At 41.8% G+C, this 20,929-nt stretch overlaps 1 long non-coding RNA gene across 1 annotated transcript; it reads left to right on the forward strand.

Moving 5' to 3' along the window:
• The first annotated feature begins 3,448 nt into the window (after positions 1 to 3,448).
• Positions 3,449 to 13,506, forward strand: LOC141569439 (uncharacterized). Its single transcript, XR_012493055.2, has 2 exons — positions 3,449 to 3,896; positions 12,613 to 13,506. It is a non-coding gene; the product is annotated as an uncharacterized LOC141569439 (long non-coding RNA).
• The last annotated feature ends 7,423 nt before the right edge of the window (positions 13,507 to 20,929 follow it).

Raw genomic sequence — 20,929 nt, forward strand, 5'->3', positions numbered from 1 at the left:
TTTTTTAATCCTTAAATGGCAGATAGCATTTTCCAAAGATGGTTGCAAGAATAGCTCTTGTCCTACTTATTTTATATAGAGCGACTTTGCCACACTCCCCATCTAAAAGTGGAAAGGATCTCTAGGGTTGCCAGGCGGGAAGTCCCACCCGTTCTCAGGAATTTCTTTCGCTTTCTCGTTCCCGAATCCTGAGAAAAATTTGTCAGGAAATTGGGAAAATCGGCTCCTTGAAGCCAGGTGGTTGGTAGTGTTGGCCGTCACTTTGTGGAAATGATTCATCATGGAGAACGGAAAACAGTTTATATCTCGGGATTCGGGAATGGGAAAGCGGAAAAAAATTCCTGAGAATTGGTGGGAATGCCCTACTGGAAACCCTAGATTTCTCTAACCCTTGCAGCATTTTTGTTCGACAGAAGATGGCAGAAGTGACCCTGTGCCAGTGCTGAGCACAGTTTTTCACTGGCCTGGCAGCTTTTGTCTGTTTCCTCTTGTGTTGGCTCTTGGAACCCAGCTGCAAGAACACGAGAAGCCCAAGCCTCATAGAAAAGCCACGTCTGGCTGCTCCTGTCAATACCAGCTGAGCTCTGAGCTGGCCGCCACCATCAATGGCCAGTCCTGTGAGTGAGGCCTTGTGCACATCCAGTCCCAGCTGCCATCTGATTATACCCGCATGAGATACCCCAAAGGAGAACTGCCCACTGAGCCCAGTTGGCCTTGAAAGGCTTCAGAAATGTTAATAAACTTGCTTTTAGGTGCTAAGTTTGGGGTGGCTTATTATGCAGCAATAAATAACTGTGATGGAAATGTGGCATTGGCTTTGGGACTGAGTGATGAATGGAAACTGACAGGGTCTTGAGATGGAGAATGCAAGCTAGAGGGGTTTCGAGAAGACCACAGGTAACAGTCAACAGGCCCTCAGAGAAGTGTTGATGAGAGCTTGAAGACAGCGAGGAAAATGACCTTGGAGGCTGAAGAAAAGGGACCCTTGTGACGTAAAGGCAGCAAGTTTGCCAACACTGCTGCCTACAGTAACGTGGACAGTAGAAAGGGCACTGAGAACTCATGGATCCCACTGGGAGATTTCCAGGCAGAAAGTGTGAACTACCTTCTTCTAGCTGCATATACTGAAATGTGAGAAGACAGAGATGTACCAAAAAAGGAATTGCTCAGTTTTTGAGCTGGGTTTAGAGAAACAGAGAACCCAGAACAGTCTTTCCAGGTAGCAAATGAAAGCTGGTGTATTTAAAACATAGTTTATCCAAGAAATGTCTCTCATGTATTCTTCTTAAAAGATTTTGTTGTTAAATTGGTGATTAAAAGTTTAATCTTTAGTATACCATCTCTCTGTGTCTAACTCATAATTCTCACTTTTAGTTGCATTGCACCTTTTCAATTGACAAAGACCTTTCCTGTACATTACCTCAATTCCGACAATCCTGCTGTTAGGCATGTAGGAAAGCTATGATTAGTCCATAGTGTAAATAATGGCAACAACCACAGTCATCCTTCCACCTTTTCCTCCGATTTTGGGGGTCCTACCGGAAGCACCCTGTTATGCTTTAGATAGGTGATCGCTCATCCTTATAGCAGAGTATTATGATTCACAATTTAAGGATGAAGGATATTAAACCAGAGAGGTAACTTAACCAAGAAACAGCTAGCAGGGGTGGAACTTCAATTCGAACATTAGTTTGACTTCAAATCCAAACTCCCAGTTTACCATTTTCCCTGAGAAGAGCAAGTAGCAATTTTAAACCAGAAAGCGTCTTCAATATGTGCAGTATTTTTAGCTTATAAAATTTCATACTTGTCTGTTCACAGTCAAGTTTTTTCAGACTTACTATATGTGAATTATAATTTTGACAACTTGTCGTACTTTCTCCATTTCTTCTAGTTAGCAATATACAATATTATAATAAGCTTCTTCATTTGTGAAGTAAATGGATCAGATGATCTGTAACACTTCTTTCCCCTTTGATATTCCTTTTCTCTTTAAATTTTTTGACACGTGGTTTTTCTAATCATTGTCTGTAGGGCTACGAATGAATTCCACTTGACCAGCAGATGGGGCCCTTGATCATTGAATAGGCAGAAGCGTTTATTGAGAGCCTCCCAGGCACCAGGCCTAGGCACAGTCCTGTTGCCGCTGCTTCAGATTTATATAATTATGTTCTTAGGCCTATCTCAAATTATTGTTTTTACATGTGGTAAAGATTTCCAGGGAACACTTACTATTTACCAAGAAGAAATTTCTTGGGGCTGCCGGTTAGCTCAGTTGGTTACAGCGCGGTGCTCTTAACAAGGTTGCCGATTTGATCCCCACATGAGCCACTGTGAGCTGCGCCCTCCACAACTAGATTGAGACAACTACTTGACTTAGAGCTGATGGGTCCTGGAAAAACACACTTAAATAAATAAAAGTAAAAAAAAGAAGAAGAAATTTCTTCATGTGGAAAACCGGATTCAGTGATTACTGAGACATCTCCCAATGTTTAAATGCCATGATTTGAGGCCCAGAGTTAAATCCCCGACTGTCCTGTTAAAACAGGAGCTGATACATCTGATCCTCTGTGGCCTTCAAATACCTCCCAGGAACTCAGAAGCTGGGAAATGCATCTTTTTAAGGCTATAGTGATCATATATAGGAGTGAAGCCATGCAGAGAGTTCAAGAATATTTTCAATTTATGCATACATTTTTGATACTTAGTATCTTTTATCAGTAAATACATACTAATACTAATGCCATCTTTTCCCCCCCCCCCCCCGAGGTACCAACTAATGATGCTTCAAAACAGGAAAAAGAAAAATCCAGATGTTTCTGAAACTTTGTTTTCTCTTTGTTTCTCTCAAAGCTCTCTTAGGGCTTTTCAATATCAAAATCAAGTATTTTTATTTCATAAACAGCCTTGTTCATTGCAGGGTGGTGGTTATATTGTACTTGCACATTTCTGAGTAAGAGCTGTCTCGAGATAGAAATGCACTTCAGCTGGTGATACCACTTCTCCCTGTTCAACAATCAAATCATAGGTCTGCCAGATCTTTCAGTCACTTCCTGAAGGTAGACCAGGACAAACGACTAGCTCTTCCATTTTCTCAGCTTGGAATGTGTCCTCACGAAAGGTCACATCCCCCTTGGCGTAAGCCTCTTCTAGGAGGTATGGGAGGTTGAGTCACCTGTGCAGAGCTTCACAACAAGCTCATCACATGCCTGGACCACGTGGTTGGGTGTCCTCTGCCCCGGGCCGTGCCTGGTCAGCACTTTGAGAAGAGCAGACAGATGTACCCAAAAAAGCTGAAGAGTGACTCTGTCTCTGGGTCTTTTTGGTCTAACGTGAGGATTTGCTTTTTCTTTCTTTCCCGTCCCCCGAACCCCTCAAATGTCACATACCCTGGTTGTTACTAAAGTCAAACTTTAATGAGGAAATTGCTTTTACATCAAGAAGGTCTGTTGTTTTCCTTGTCATTCAAATTCACCTTGGAGCTCTTCCTCTGAGCCTGTTAATCAGTATTTCTGAACAGACAGGGAATAAATAAGGAAAAGTGCTGATGCACCAGCCTTAGCACAGCATTCCGTTCTCTAGGACTTTTAACCTTTTAAACCCCTGATTCTTGTCCTCCAGAGAATTTTCTTTGAGTGTGGAAAGCTTTGTTAGGTATTAAACATAGCTAATGTTTACTGATGGCATACTGTGCGCCGGGCATTGTTCCCAGCACTCCTGTGTCCCCTCACGCACCCTCACACTGCTGTGAGGTAGTGCTGTTAGTCCCATTTTGTACATGAGGAACCTGAGGCTCAGAGAGCTCACGTCACTTGGCAAAAGTTGCACAGATACGAGGTGATGGACCTACAGTCTGGATCCAGAGTCGCTGCTCTTAACACGATGGAGTGTTCCAGGTACATGTCCTTATTTGACCTCACAGGAATAGGAACCTTTTATTTTTTATACAGAAGAATCAACTAGATTGGAAATTGCTTGAGTTCAGGGTCTGATTCTGTTTCTTATTTACTTCTGTACGAGATTTTCTGCACCATAGCTCTAGTTTATATTCATATTCACCTGTTGTAGCACTTACTACATTTTACCTGTGTAGTCTCACTCGTTTGCATCTGAGAAGTAGGCATAGAACTTCGCATATAATAGGAGCTTGATTTATGTTTGGGGACTTAAGTAGAAATAACATTGGGGGAATGCTTTAAAGTTTATGAAATACATTGCTCGACTTATTACTAATTACAGATATTTAACACAGCCTTTAATTTGCTGGAATTTGGAATGTTTTTATACACGGTTTCTTTGAAAGCATGTTAGTTTAATCCTATACAAATTCTGTGTACCAGGTTACATGTAAGTGGCTTACTTCCTTTTCATAATGCAGCTTTTTGCATGTCATTTAACTAAACTCAGGCATGAGAACAGAGTAAGTCAAGGAATTTGCTCACATAGGTTGTTCATGGCTTCAGCAATGAGCTGAACTAAGAAAAATGCAAATGAGAGCACTGATTAAACTAGCGGAAGATTCCCATAATTGAGGTAATTAGACATCTTGAATTATAAATCAAGAAACTGTAAACGTAACACTGAAAGTTTGGGGACAACAACTCCAATCCAGGTGGTCTAGGCGCAGTCTGGAGACTTGCCCACTTGTGCTGTGGCTGGTCTGCAGGTGGGTCAGGGATAAAAGTGGGGGAGGATTGGATTGGCCCAGGAAAAGGAACACCCCCAAACCATTTGGCAAGGTTTCTCCTGTCCATCCCGGACAGAGGGGCCCTTTGGCCAGTAGACTTGAATACTGAACTGTTTGGCAGGATGATTGCAGTAAAGGAAAAAAAGTGCTTCCAACTCTTATTGGAGAGACATTTTTAGGATCACCTAACCACTGAAAACCTCCATCTGACAGTACCCTGACTGCACCTAGTATGTCCCTCATTACGACTCCCAGCTTCTTTCCTAGCTAAATCTTTGCACTTCGTTTAAAACAGCATGCGTGAGCACAGCCATGTCCTTCCAGGGAGAAAATTAGTTTCTCTACTTTCCCTCCGTATCCCATGCCACGGAAGATCACAAATGCTTAGTCTATGCAACTAGTGTCATGGGCACTGTAAGTTAGGTTGGAATCGTATTTCACACCTTAATAACAGGACGGTTCCCTTAGCACAGTACTCACCAGGCAACTGGGACTTGAGCCCCCTTGGGTTTCCTTTTTATCTCTCTTAAAGTACTAAGGCCCACTGCGGATTTGGGATTTTGGTTCATTGTTGCGTGCTTCCTTTCCCCTGCTAGCGCTCTAAGCTCTTTGAGGAGGCACCCGTGGTACCCACTCTGCTGTACGTGGCTTAGAGCTGTGCTCATGGGAGGGGCTCAGTAAATCTCAGGTAAAGGTTACTTTTTTTTTTTTTTAAGGTTACTTTTATGATTTGCTTATCTGTTCACTTTTATTATGGAAATTTTGAACACAGGCAAAAGAAGAGTGAATAGTTTAGCTTACCCGCTGTTCAGCTTCACCCATTATGAACTCACGGCCAATCTTGTTTCATCAATGCCCACTGCCATGGCCTCACTCCCATCCCAGGTTAATTTGAAGTGAATCCCAGCTAATATTTATCTAGAAACAAATATTTTTGAATATTTAAGTGTATTAGGGTATAGCTATTAGGCCGGAACTACCGTATTCATTTGAGATTCCATACATATCCGTCACATTTCACAAATTGTTCTGAAAGGGAAGTCGTATTATATAAGTCCAGCTCAAATACTATGATTCTGCTCCTATTTAAATTCTATCACTATTCTTCTCTTGACATGTTCACCTGTGACGAAAGTATTCCTGCCCAACTGTAATACTTTTGCCTCCAGCCACTTGTGTTCTTAACCGAGACAGACCCGAAGGTTTGTCCTCTGAGACAATCTTGGCATGACAGTTCCAGGAGGCTGCCAGCGGAGTAAACCTGACATTCCTCCTTCAGGACGTCAACGTGGGGCATGTTTTCCCTTATTGCTTACGAAGACCTGATGGGTCATCTTTTGGAAAAACATGAAACGTCTGTCCCAAAGGCCCTTTACGTACAGTAGTTTAGATTACAGCCCCACTGAGCAATCCCTGTACAAAATCATCTTCCTTAACTTTCTGAGATGCTGCTATTTCACCGTTCAGCGGAGCTACCAGGGCTGCCCTGGCAGTTTGGTTCTCTGGGTCTGACAATGGCCCCTGGCCATTTTGGATGCAGTGGTTGCCATGCTATTCCTCCTTCTAATGGGGATAAGAGTTGTGCTGCTGCTGATAGCAGCACAGTTCCAGAGGGAACAATTCTTTCATTTACTTGTAAACCCAGTCTGAGTCTGATTCAAATAGGCAGGGCCTGAAAGGAAGGCTTTCTTCCCAGAGCACCCAGGCAGCAAGCCAGGAGGCAGTGGGGCACAGTGGCAGAGCTCTGGGGTGAGTCGGGTTTGAATCTGCCTCCACCACCTCACTGTGTGACCTTGGGCAATGTACTTGACCCCTCAGTACCTCAGTTTTATTACCTGAAACAAGAGGTTATCATAGCACCTATAGGTTGTTAGGAGATTAAATTTACTTGTTCAACAAATATTTAAAGAACGCTACTGATTGTCAAGTTATTCTTTCAGATGCTGGTGATACAACATAAACAACATAACATAATATATGTGTAATATAATGTAAACAACAGAAAGAGCTTGTCCTCGTGGAGATTATATTCTAAAGGGGGCGATATAGCCAACCAAACAAGTATATAATGTCAGGTAGACGAATGTTATAAAGCAAAATGAATAAGCATAAGGGTATGAAGTTACTGGAGGCAAAGCGCTACACAAACACTTGATGTTATTATTACTTCTCTAATCTAGGTCTAAGGAGCAACCAGACCCATGGCTTAGCTGAGGAGTAACCAAGATTATTTAAAGACTCTACATGCATGAGTGTACACTTCAGAGGAAAAGAATGATCGATCATTCATGTCAAATTGTGACTCTGTACTTGGAAAATGATGTAATTGGATATTTTTTTAATGGTAGTTGGCAAAGCAGGAGAGGCACTAGAGTCTTAATAAAAGCCACAGGAGCAGGAAGAGGGGAAGGGAATAGAGTAACAGAGTCAAGATGACTAGGTGACCCAGACTTGGAACTGTTGGACGGCCAGTCTACCATGGTACCCTGAGTGGCCTTGACTGCTACAAGGCTTTCTGTCTTCATTTCCCTTTGGTACTTTAAAATACCTCCCTATTAACTGAAGCTGAAAGAGCCAAATGTCCACTAGATGATGCTGGTTACATATGGCTGTGAACTTTTGCTCCATGGAGCTATGACCAGGAAGGGAAAACAAAGTGCTGAGCAGGGGACATCATTCTTTCCATCCCCTTTGTTGTTCCTGATCAGGACAAACCCTGAGGAATGTGGTTCAATGACGAATACACTGGGGAATCTGAAAAACACTGCAACTCTAAGATGTGATAGGTTTTAACACCCCAACAAAGATGTAGGTTTGGAGTTTGAGTTGCAACCCTTAAAAGCCACGCTGGGGCCTTTTTAAAGGCTAAACTTGGGGTGACTCATGGACTTCTTTAGATGTGGGAGAGTGGTCAGGTCAGGCCTCCTGGCACTGTCTCTCCTGGATACATAGGCCCTTTGCAACCAAAATGATGAGTGGACAGGGAGCATGGGTCAGAGCAACGATGCCTGTTTTGGGCTTGGAGAACAGTAAGACTGGCTTGGAAAACGCAGAAAATATGTTGCAGATACTGATTCATTCACTTAATATGTGTTCAAATTAGATCCTGTTGAGAGACGGAGTGACCTAACTCACTGTGCTCACTGGGGGAGGGCAGTCACCCTCCTAGGGCCTTGGCTTCCTCAGCGGTGGAGAGCATCAAGTTTGGGCAAAACTAGTCTCTAAAGTTCCAGCTCTAATAGTCTGTGAGTCTAAGGTGGAAAACCTATCAAGCAGGTACTCTGGGTTACTTTATCCTGTGGTATTTTATTTAGTCTGATGATTGCCAATGATGGGAACCTAGGGATGGATCAAATGACATGAATATAAAACATACAAAATTTTGTAAAGAATCAAGTTATTTTTAATTGGGTCACTGTTCAGCCTCAAGATGAGCAGAAGGTGACAGTTGTTTTGTGTCAGATTGGATAGAGCAGGGATCATTGTGGGTGGGAGAATCTCCTGTAGTTTCCCTTCGCAGCAAGTTCCTTCTCTTTCTTCAAGCTCAGTTCTCCCTGCAGACTTTGTTGCTTTCTACTTCGTGTTCCCATAACCCTTTGACCATTACTGGGCTTATAACAGTGTGTTGAATCAGTCTATAAGTCTCTTTCCCCCTCTAGCCTTTGATCTCTTCAAAGGCAAGGACTGGGTCTTATTTATTGTTGCATCCATTATTGTACTTGGAATCTTGTAGCTCTATAAATGTTGCTGAATGCTGAATGATATCTTACTTAAATGTTTATGTTCTGCTGACACTGAGAGACAAACTCTAGGAGCAGAAAATCATAATACAGCCAGTTCCTTATGAGTTTAATTAAATCTGAATAGAAATCTTTACCAATTGGATTTGGAACAAAACTAAGAGGCAAAAGCCAAGAAGATTGAGACCTGATAACCTAGTAAAATATTGAAAAACGACAAAATCCTATTGGCCTCTGTTGATTAGTTAACAACAATAAACTTGGCAAACTCCTTCTGGTGGAGAGCCTGTCTTCCCTGAACACGCACAAGTTCCTGCAGGGAGATTGTTGGCAGCCCATGCTACTGAGGGGTTGAGGTGAAGGTCACCCAGCCAGTACCTCATCAACACGAGAAACCAACAGAGCCCATGGATGGCCTAGTCCACAGCAAAGAGGTGCTTTGGTGCCAGTGTTTGAATTTTATTTTCCTAACAATTTACCAATCACAGCAAACTGATCTGCCTGTTTCATTCATCATCTATTCAGTAAATATTTGTATTGAATGCTTATTATTTTCTAGACATTGTTCTAGGCAATGGAGAGCTTACATGTTAGTGTGGAAGACAGATGATAAATAAGTGAGTGAAATATGGTTAGATATGAGAAATGCTAAAGAAGAGAAAAACCCCAGAAAAGGTGGATATGAATTTGGGGGAGGGTGCTTGCAATTGTTGATAGGTCAATGAAGGCCTCACTGAGAAGGTAACTCTTGAGTAAGGAAAGGGAGGACGTGAGGGAGAGAGCTGTGAGGCAATTTAGGGAAGAGTAGGAAGAGCAAGTATAAAGGTCGTAAGGTCAAGTGGGCCTAGTGAGTTCAAGGGCTCCATAAGGAGGCCATGTATCTGGAGGTGCGTGAGCGAAGGGCAGAGCAGTAGAAGAGAAAATGTCAGAAGATAACACAGGATCCTATCATGCTGGGCTTGGTAGGACATAATAAGGACTTTGCTTTTAATTCAAATGGGATGGGATGTCATTGGAGTGCTTTGAGTGGAAGAATGACTCAACTTGACATATTTTAACAGGATCAGTTTGGTTGCTGTGGTGAGAATATCTCAAGAGCAGTTGCAGGGAGACTAGTTATGAGGAGAGTTACAGTAATATAGGTGAGAGATGATAGTAGCTTGGACAAGGCTTGGGATAGTGAGGGTAGGGCTAGCGGTGATGCATATCAAAGGCAGAACCAACAGGGGAGACTAAGTAGAAAAGGGGGAGGAAAAGCAGGCAAGGGGGATGTCCTGGAAACCAAGTGCAGAACGTATTTCATGGAGGACAGAGTGATCCACTGGATCAAATGTCCCTGCTAGGTCAAGTGAGATGAGGACTGAGAAATAATCAGTAGGTTTAGCAATGTGGAGGTCACCGTGGGTCTTGAGAAGAGCAGTTTCAGAGGTGTGGTGAGGGCATTGGTATTAGAATGGGAGAAGAGACATTGGACCAGTGGGTACATGAAATACTTTCAAGGATTTTTGCCAAAAAGGAATGGAAAGAGAAATGAGTATTGGTCAAAGGGACAAGTAGGGCTTAAAATCTTATTTTAAGCTAGGCAAATTAGCAATATACTTGTAAACTGAAGGGAATAATTCAGTAGAGAGAGACAAATGGATAATGCAAAGGACAGAGAGGAGAATGGTGGTGCAATGTCCTAAAGTAGGTGACAGAGGATGGCCTTAGCTGGGAGCACAGACAGTTGATCCATCCATAGAAAGTAGAGAGAAGGTATGGTGCTGGAGATTGTGGATGTTCTTTTCTGATTGCTTCAATTTCTTCAGCAAATCAGGAGCTGGAGATTTCAGGGAGAAATGACAACATGAAATAGCCGTTTTCTGGCAAAAGGAGGAATTCTCTACATATTAGGAAGTTGATACTAGATGGAACTAGTTGTGAATGGAGACATGTAAGCATAGGTAGGATAACATTTGTCACTAATGACTTAGGGAGGATTCAAGTACCAAATTGAGGATGTAGTGATGGTTAAATATTCCTTTCTCAAGTCTTTAATATTTTCTTTCAGAAACTTAAGTCTGGAAGGATTTTCTAGTATTATATGTAAAATCGCAGATGTTGTATAAAGATATAAGCATTTACACACACCCATATATAAATACATGTATTTGTATGTATGCATATACATTCTAATTTACATAAGACTTTCAGAATTCCATCTCATCAAATATCAATAAAATACTTAATAAACTCAAAGATGAAAGCAATCAAATTCACTAAAATCTGAAAATTTAAAATTAAGAATTCTTATATAATAACCTGAGGAGAATGTCTGCTATTTTATAAGCACTGAAAGTCCTCAATAATCTTGCAATAATAACATTTGTACATTCTCAGCACTCAAAGAACTGCTGGGAAATTGCCTCATTAACCTTTATAATACCCTTGTGGGGTCAGCAGCAATTTGATGAGATTTCCATTCTCTATGGTGGACAAATGGAGACAGGGAGATTTGAAAAAAAAAATTGTAGACATAGCTCAAATATAAGTAAATCTTGTGTTGAGTCCTGTGAGAGTCCTCAGTTTAGGGGCATAAGAATGAATTAAAGTCTATTAATCAACTTAAGATGAACCAGTCATTTTAAACTTGTATTACAGATCTCAAGAATAGAAAGTCATCCTAGAAGAAATGATGAGAGCAAAGGGGAAAAAAGAGAAAATTTATTGAGCACTTTCTATTTGGGTCTTTTAAACTGTCTCCAGTTATAGGTGTTAGAGAAGCAAGGACTCATTAGAGAGAGCAAGAAGTATATGAATAAAATGAATACTCTGAACAAAATAGGAATTCCAAAGCTGCTAAAATGAGAGAAAGGAATGAGAATGAAGTGAAACAGAAGAATCACCATATTAAGTATAAAACGGAAGGAAAGGAAAAAGCTCTGAAATTTTGAAATCTGAGAGAAATGAGCTGACTGTAAATCATATGGTCTTGAACTGGAGTGTGTATTTTGGGGGTTGAGGTGAAGGAAAGATTTGATAATCTCCTAAAAATAGAATTGCTAATTTGACACCCAAATGGCCTTCTGTTAATAATAAGCAGCAGCTAACATTTATTGAGAATTTACCATTTTCAAGGCACCCTTCTTAGCACTTTACATGTATTAATTTAATCCTTATCACATATCTATGAGGTAAGTACTACTATTATACTTATTTTACTGTATGAAGGCATGAAAGTAAAGTAATCTGCCCAAAGTCGGTCCTTGCATGGAGTGGTCTGATGATCTAATTCAAGAATTTATTACGGATCTGCTAGGATGAGCAGCTACATGTTAGGTCCATAATAAATACCTGTTGACTGAATGAATGAACCACTGAACACGTGACCTGGCACCCTATTCAATGTTAGGGAGAGACCCAGGCGATACTCAAAGTACCCAAGATCCTAAGTGAGGTAGTCTGCCCTCTCTTTGACCATCTTTTCCTCCCTGTCTTCCTTTAGGATTCTCCTTACCCCAAGTCCCCACTGCTTTCATCCTATCCCCAGCGCCTCTGGTGTTTCATTCACTCACTGAAACCAACTTTTTCTCCAAGTTTAAGTTCTATGATCTACCAACACTCATCCTTCTTCATATTCTCTCCTGAGCTAAAAGTGAATATTGTTAATAATTCAGTCATTAACATCTGCAGTCCAAATTTGGCCACCAGAAACTATTCTCAATTGTTAGGAATCAGAGACAAAAGCGGAGGCCTTGGAAACATGTCTTCAGCTAGGTCATTCCTGGGGATCGTCCTTTGGTGGTGTTAACCCCACTAGGTCATCATGCTTACGTCCTTTGAGGAAGCAAAGCTTAATTCTGTATATGGAAAACCTGGCAGACAAGTGTAGCAACTACGCTTCCATAGGTAGGGAACTTGCAAAAATGTCAGCCACAACAACTGACATCCATAGACACACAGATCTTTGCATCCTTTTTTGCATGTCTATGAAAATAATAATAGCCATGATTTGTTGATTGTCTACTATGGCCCAGGAATTCTACTAAGCACCTCCTATGTATTCTGTCACATATGCTCCAAAGACCCCAAGAGACGAGATAATAGGCTCAAGCACTATGTCAACTAACACAACGAATAAGTAGAGAAACCAGAATTTCAGTTCATGCTCTCTAACTCCAAAACTGGTGCTTTTTTGTACTTCAGCTCTGTAACCCAAGTGCTTTCTACTTGTGAAAAAGATGGAAACGCGCACGGTCCCAGGCTCTCCAGCACCTCCCTGAGGAAACCTTCACAGCAAATGTTCTTCAGAAAGCCATGAAAGCTTCACTCATCTGTTTCAGTAATTACCACATTTATTTTCTGGAAACTCTTGTAAGTCAAGTCGCACAGGCCCCAGGGAGACACACATTCCTGTTCTGGAGGTCAGGCAAGAGCGTTCGCCTTGGCCCCATTGTAACTTCTTGTCACTGAGGTGACCTGAGCAAACCACTGGAATGCATCCCTTCTCAGGCCATACCTACCACCTTGGGTGTGGTGATGATAAGAAAATAGCCATTCAACACATTCTGCATCGTCCTGAACTTTGAATTTTAATCCTTTGTAGAGAAGTTTCTTTCTGTTTACTCTCTTCCCTTTCTCATCCACTGACCAGGAACTTGATAAAGTGGTTTTTGTTTGTGTTGGTCTCAGATGCTCTTGAATTGTTATCTCACTCCATCTAATGAGTTGTAAATCTCCCTCAAAGTAACCCCTTAAGGACAAGGACGTGGTCTTGCTTGTCATACTGGATGCCCAGCACCTAACCCTGTGCCTGGTATACAGTAGAAACTTAATAAATGTTAGCTGAATGAAGGAAAACATCAAACTCCACTACACTGAAGAAAAATGGCAAACTGCCTTAATACTTTCACCCTAGAGTATTTAGGAATTTTGTAAATACAGATTTCCAGACCTTGCAGTAGATCTGCAGAAACAGAATCTACATGGCAGGAGACTGGGGAATTTTTATTTTTAATAAAAACGCCAGATGCTTTTTAGTAGTGGGCGAATTTTTGAAACATGGCCCTGGGATTTTGAATAAATATACTTTTTACCTGGGTCAGTGTCTCAAAGAGTACTTTATTCCCTGTCATTTAACATTCATTTATTGAGCAACTACTATAGAATTTCTGAGTCAGTGCCAAGCATTTGACTTTTTCCTTGCTATGTAACATTGTTTACAATGATTCCAGGCTATTTTTCATTTAATTAATTCTTTCACGTATTCATTCATTCAACAAACACATACTCAAAGTCCTTCAGACGTCAGTTATGTCCAAATATGTTTGGTTGAAAGAAGAAATGTTAACTGAAGTTATATCTCTCGGTCCCTGTTCAACTGTTTTCACTTGGTTTGACAGGCAGTTTAAGGTGGTGGCCAAGAATTGGGGAGGAGGGAGAAGCAGGAAGAGATGTGGCTTGGCCCTTTGTCACTATTACAATACAGTTCTGCCAGTGGCAGTGGACAGACTCTGAGGGACTGTCCCGATTCCTTTATTGGCCACAAATGTGGTTAGATAAAATATTATGTGCCACTGGGGCTTGGAAATTATTCCTTTTTCAATACAAAGATTTTTGAGGGTGAAGGTTATAACTCTGAGTGATTTTCTCCTGCTTGTGCAAGAAGTTATTTAATTGCTAAATTGTTCTTGCCACTTCACTTAAGACCTTGTCTTTACGTATGGGATCTTTCTTGCTGGATGGTACTATTTATTAAGCAGAGCTAAAATGCCAGTTGGAATTGTGGGCTTGACCCTCTGCAGTTTTATGTGTTAGGGGTGTTTTATTCATGGATGTCAAAATCAAGTTAAATAGAATAAGTGTGTGGACAAAAAAGCACTTTTGTGCTCAAGAGACCTGTCTTTCTTTGGCACTGGATGTTGCTGTTATCTGAGCCACTTTGGTGACTCTGCAGAAGGATATATCCATCCTGTCTGCTTCCCACTGCAGCCTCGGCCCCTTCCCTGCCTCAAAACCCCTCACCTTCAGGGTTTCTCATTTTACCTTTTTGACATCAAATAGGAAGAAAGGTTGACAAGCCAGCCCCTCAGATACGTGAAGTGTAACTATTTATTTGTAACTATTGTGTAACCGTCATCCCAAGGAATACTCAATTAATAACTATTAGTCAATTATTATTAATCAATTATTACCATAGTCCAGAGTCTATTCCTCTTCCTCTTCCTTCCTTCTTTCCTCCCTTCCTTCCTTCCTTCTTTCCTTCCTTCTTCCTTTCTTCCCTCCCTCCCTCTGATAAATTTCTCTTGAGAATCTACTATATTGGGGGCACTGTGCTAGAGGAAACAGTATAGTTGGGAAACTCTCCAAAGTTGTCTGTGAACCAGGTGTATCAGACTAACCTGGGGTGCTTGAGAGAAAGACTTGAACAAGTCTAAACCTATTTTAACCACGTGACATAGGACAAAGGGATGCATTGTTAGCAAGAGCCCCTGGTCATCCCGATGTACATTAACGTTAGAATGGCTATTGGATCGGGAAAGATACAAATTCTGTGACTGAGGAGTTTATCCTTAGTGGAGGTATTTCACTTCCTGAGTTTTAGCTTTCTCAGCTATAAAAACTCCAGGGTCACTGTGATGAATGGAGGTAATTATTGTAAAGCAGTTCCTGGCACATAGCAGGTGCTTAACAGATAGTCATTACTTAAAACTAGATGCCATGGAGGATAAAAATTTTAGTCAACATAATTCTCACCACCTTTAACTTTTCCTAAAACCTGCCCAACTTTCTGGCAACAATGTATCTCCTCCACATCAGCCTTAGCTGCTCATTGAAATCACCTGGGATGCTGGTTTTTAATATCCTGGCAAGGGGTTCCAGACCAATTGCATCCAAATCTCTGAGGCTGGGATCATGATTTAAAAATTCCCCCGGTAGGGAGGAGATCCAAGATGGCAGAGGAGATAAACACTGTGCTTGCCTCATCCCGTGAACACAAATCAAAATTACAACTAAATTATAGAACAATCAACATGGAGAATCACCCGAAGTCTAGCTGAACAGAAGTTTTACAACAAAAGATATAAAGAAGAGCCATGTCGAGACTGGTAGGAAGGATGGAGACACAAAATGGGCTGGCCTCAAACCTCCATGTGGCGGATGAAAATTGGGCGGGATACCTTGGCCACGGAGGTTTCTCTTAGAGGAGCAAGAGACCCCAGGCCCACACCAGCCTCCCCAGCCCAGAGTACTGGTGCCAGGAAGAGGAGCCCCTGCAACATCTGGCTGTGAAAAACAGACCATCCGGATGGGAAGGAAAGCTATGAGAAACCCAGACATCCTATTAAAAGGCCCGCGCAGGCACTCACCCTGGGCTCTGGCGGAGGGACGGTGACTCTGGCGGCATCAGGGACATATGAGCAGAGACTGAGTTGTGGAACTTCAGGGTGAGGACTAAAGGAGGTATAGTCCTCATTTTCCCTCTATGGGGCTCTTCTCCCAGGCAGCTGGCAGGCGGGAGCCATCTTTCCTGTGTTGTGCCCGCCCCCACAGGCCAGAACTAAATCTGATTGGTCTGGTGAGCTCTGCTGCTCCACCCTGTTGACTCTTTGAGACCCTGCTTCACCCAACTTGCATACCACCAGAAGCTTAATCAGCTGAACCGTACAGGAGCCAACAGGTGGTTTCAGACCACAGCAGAGCACCACACAATTAGACCCACAAGAGGCACATACAAAGGGCGGTCTCAACAGGCACCAGAGCCCACTGGGGCAAATTCCACTCCATGGGGTATGGCCCTGAACAGCAGCCCATCAACTGTGGACGTGGCCAAATTCTACATCCAGTCAGCCTGTTCCCCAATATTCCCCAATTTAAAAAAATGAAAAGAATGTTAGAGTGACTTCTTTAACACGGAAAAATAAAGAGCAAAATTATGAATAATAAAATGGCAATAACTACCTATCTCTCAACAATTACTTTCAATGAAAGTGGATTAAATGCTCCAATCAAAAACATAGGGAGGCTGAATGGATAAGAAAACAAAACCCTTACATATGCTGCCTACAAGAGACTCACCCTAGATTGAAAGACACACACAGACTTAAAGTAAAAGGATGGAGAAAGCTATTTCATAAAAATGAAAAAAAAAAAAAAAAAAAAAAAGGCTGGGGTAGCAATACTTATACCAGACAAAATATACTTTAAAACAAAAGCTATAACAAGAGACAAAGAAGGACTCAGTAATTCCACTTCCTGGTATTTAGCCAAGGAAACCCAAATGCTACTTTGTGGGAATGTGTGCATTTGTATGTCCATTACAGCATTGTTTACAATGGCCAGGATGTGGAGGCAGCCTGGGTGTCTGTTGATGGAAGAATAAAGAGTAGGTGGTACATATATGCAATGGGACATTGATCAGCCAGGGAAGGGAATGGGTCCTTGCCTTCTGTGGCGGCATGGATGGACCTGGAGGGTATTGTGCTGAGTGGAGTGTTAGACAGAGAAAGACAGATGCAATGTGATTTTGTTTATATGTAGAACCTAAGGAACAAAATAAACAAACAAAACAGAAAGAGACTCATAGATACAGAGAACATTTTGATGGTTGCCAGATGGGAGGGAGGCTCGGGATGAGTGAAAAAGGCGAAGGGATTAAGAAGTACAAATTGGTTGTTACACAGTATCATGAGGATGTAGGGTATAACATAAGGAATATAGTCAATAATATTTTAACAACTGTATATGGTATCATATTGGTACTAGATTTGTTGGGGTGATAGATGGGAGGAGGTTGGGGACACGTTGTAAAAGAAGGAGGGAGGAAGAAGTACAAACTGATAGCTACGAAACAGTCATGGGGATGTACGGCACAGGGAATATAGTCAATAACATGGTAATAACTATGTATAGTGCCAGGTGGGTACTAGACTAGTCAGAGGGGTCATTATTTTTATTAGTTTCTGGTGTTCAAAACAATGTAATAGTTAGACATTTCACTCCTCACAAAGTGATATCCCCCCAATCTATTTCCCCTCTGACATCGTATATATCAACCGCAATAGGGATCACTTCTTAAAGTATGCAAATGGCTAACCATAGGTTATACCCCTGAAATTTATATAAAATAATATTAAATGCAACTGTAACTGAAAAGTTAAAAAGTGGAGAGAAAGGTGAAGGGCAGTAAGTGGTCCAAATTTTCCGGTATAAAACAAACAAGTCATGGGGATGTAATGTACAGCATAGGAAATATAGTCAATAATATTGTGATAACATGGTACACTGTCAGATGGTTGCTGGACTTACCATAGTGATCACTTATTTAGGTATGTAAATGTTGAATAACTATTGTGTACACCTGAAACTAATATAATATTATATGATAACTATATTTTTAATAAAAATCTTTTTAAAAAAATGAAAATTCCCCAGGTAATTCCAATGTACATCTGGTCTACACTCTCTTCATTCTCTACCCTTTCCTTGTCTCCAAGAACATACATGAGCCCTCTAGCTCTTTTTCGGAAAATAGCCAGTGCCTGTGTCATGCCATCTCTAGCAGTTTAGAGGGATGTACTTTAGTGGTTGTTTTCAAAAGGGGTAGGTCCTGGTGTCTATCCTGTTTATTGTAAAAATGGGCACCACATGATAAATCTGGGATTAGGGCTGCATGACAGTGTTGGTGAGAACTGTTATGAAGCAACCTTCAAAGAGCACAGGTGGAGCTTAAAAGGGACACTTGGAGAAGAGCATGAAGAGCTGTGACAGGAACAGACGCTGAGGGAAGCTTGGAGGCTCTGCTGGAAGGATTGGTGAATGAAAATTCTCTACGTTTTACCAGAGAAAAAGGGGGGACATTTCCCTCTAAAACCCCCTTCCACTCTTAAACTACTTTAAGACAAAAAACAGCCAACCAACTAACTAACCAATATAGATCTGAATTAAAAGGATAATGGGACATTTCAGGGACTCCAGGACAGGTGTGCAGTGAGGTCCAGGAGGCACCGGAAAGGGGAGCCACCAAGCCCTCATGGCTCTTTCTCTTAACCTCATTTTTCTACCTCTTTATGTATCACTGTTTCACTGATCTTTCTCTGGTAAACAGACTTTTCTGCTCCTCTGGGCACAGGGCACATTGCTCCCTCACAGCTCCCGACTTTGTGTTGCATTTCTGGCTAAACAGAGAGGCTCTAATGGCTCTTTGTTCCAATTCCAATTTTTGCAGCAGAGGATCTTATTGGTCTTGGGGCAGGTATTTCTTGTGTCCACAGACAATTACTTTCTCTAAGGTCCAACCAGAAGCTAATTTTGTGTGCAGTTGGTAATTGTATATCCTTCAGATGTGGAACAATTTGGCTATCAAATGTACTTGTGACAATTGGGGTTACAAGGCGTGTGTTCTTCTTCCTCCATCATCTCATTTTTCCCACAATCACGTATACTCACTGTGCCAGTCTGAGCAGGAGAATCATCATACTTGTTTGTTAGTGCTCTGATATGTGGCCATCAGCCACAGAGAAATGACACAAGTTGGAGAACGTACCATTACTGTGACAGTCATTCATTGCAGAAGCAGAAGACATGTGAGCATGTTTGTATGCATGAATGTGTATGTATACCCACCACTTCAGTCTGTAACTTGTCATTACACAAATTTAGATATACAGTAAAGGTATACTGTACAATTTATTAGTTTTGGGACATTGGGCAAGTCACCACTTCTCTAAGACCTAGTTTACTCATCTGTAAAATGGAAGATAAAAATAGCACATTATCATGTGTGGAGTAAATAAAATAATACACCTGAAGTGCATTATACTTAAGCAAAATACTTGGCATATTTAGCAACCACTTAAAATATCTTAATCCTAATTGCTTTAATTTTTATTATTAGGGGACTAATCTTGGTGCCTATCTCATAAGAGCTGCAAAGGAGAATATATATATATATATATGTATGTATCTGACAGGTGTCCATGGAAATATTTTAAAGAATCTCAATTAAGGACAAATTATTTAAAAAACCACCATCATTTGCTACAATGTGGCAGAGCTTACCAGCAGGGGTCAAAGGCTACAGATTCACTTTCTCTAGAGGCCAGGACAGAGTGAAAGGGGTGGAGAGAAAGTCCATTGCCAATTGCTGTCTCTGGCAGAAGGCTGATTTAGAGATAAGCATTATTAAGCAAGCTTCACTTTGCCCTACACCTAAGGTGATGAAACTGACAGATGTCATGATTTCCAGAAAGAGGAGGCGATAACCTCACTCCCCAGTCAATATTCCCTTTGTACAGGACAGTGTATGTTCAAGGCTGCGGGCAGGGGACTCCTGAACATGTAATTACATAATTCTCATAGAGGTTGTCCTCTCATCTCTGGTGGATTCTACTAGAGATTGCTGGAGTGTGGAGGGTGGAGTAGAATCAGCATTTTTTGATTATCTGTCATATGCTAAGCACTGTGCTAAGTGCTGCTCACAATGTTGTAAGAAGAGACAAATCTGTGATGCAGGTATTACCTCCATTTTACAAATAGGAAAACTGGGACCAGGAGGCTGTTGCAGAGGCTGCTGTGCCCTGCCCATGTCCTCTTGGACTTCACCATTCCAGTATCTGTGGAAAGTGTCATACTGCAAGGACCTGTGACTCTGCCTGAGCTCTTGCACTTGGTCCAGGCAGGGATCAGCCAGAGTTGTAGGCAACTTAATCCTCCCCAAGCAGCCCTCAGCTAATGATGCATGGGAATTTGAAAGTAAGTAAATGCTTTGCCCTGTAGGGTGGGAAACTCTGATGCATTTTCTCACTGTCTCCCTAAGTTCCTGGCAGGATGGAACTCAGGCTGCCCAGAGTGGTAACCCGCTCTGTAACTACTCACACAAATGCTTTAATCAGGCTGGACTCTTGGGAAACCCAACCTGAAACAGAGGAGTGAGGGGACAACTTGGAGATTAGGACACAGGCAAAAGAAAGCAGGTGACTATCTCAAGAAATGTAGAACCAGGGACTGAAGTTCTGCAGTCCTGGCTCTGTGATGACAGCAGAGGAACTGCAGTTAGAGAATGTTTGTTACGAAAGAGGAGACCCAGACTTAGCTAGGTTTGCAGAAATGGGCAGAAGGACTGATCTCAGAACACAGAGACTATGACAGCCAATCGTTGTGATCAGATCTCAGAGCAAAGGAGAAAGCCACAACTGGGCTGTCCCCAAGGAGTATTTGGGGCTGTAATCCAGATGGTTAGATAGCTAGGCTGTGATTTTGTTCCTTTTTATATGCAATCCTGTAACAGGGACAGCTTGCTATTCATACTAACACCTTTTCCATGCCACATCCTTCTGGGCTCAAAAAGCAGTTCCTCTCATTCCCCCAGATGGCCCAAACACCCTGGGCTAGAGTGTGTGTGAGTGTGTGTGTGTGTGTGTGTGCACCCCAGGCCCCTCCCACTGCTAGCAGTCGCTTCTGTTGTCCCAGCGGAATTATTTCAGCAAGAACAACCACTGCCTGTGTTCTACGCCAGCAAGTT

This window comes from Rhinolophus sinicus, chromosome 1 (assembly GCF_057876585.1).
Source record: "Rhinolophus sinicus isolate RSI-liver-muscle chromosome 1, RSI-T2T, whole genome shotgun sequence".
Classification (NCBI taxonomy): domain Eukaryota; kingdom Metazoa; phylum Chordata; class Mammalia; order Chiroptera; family Rhinolophidae; genus Rhinolophus; species Rhinolophus sinicus.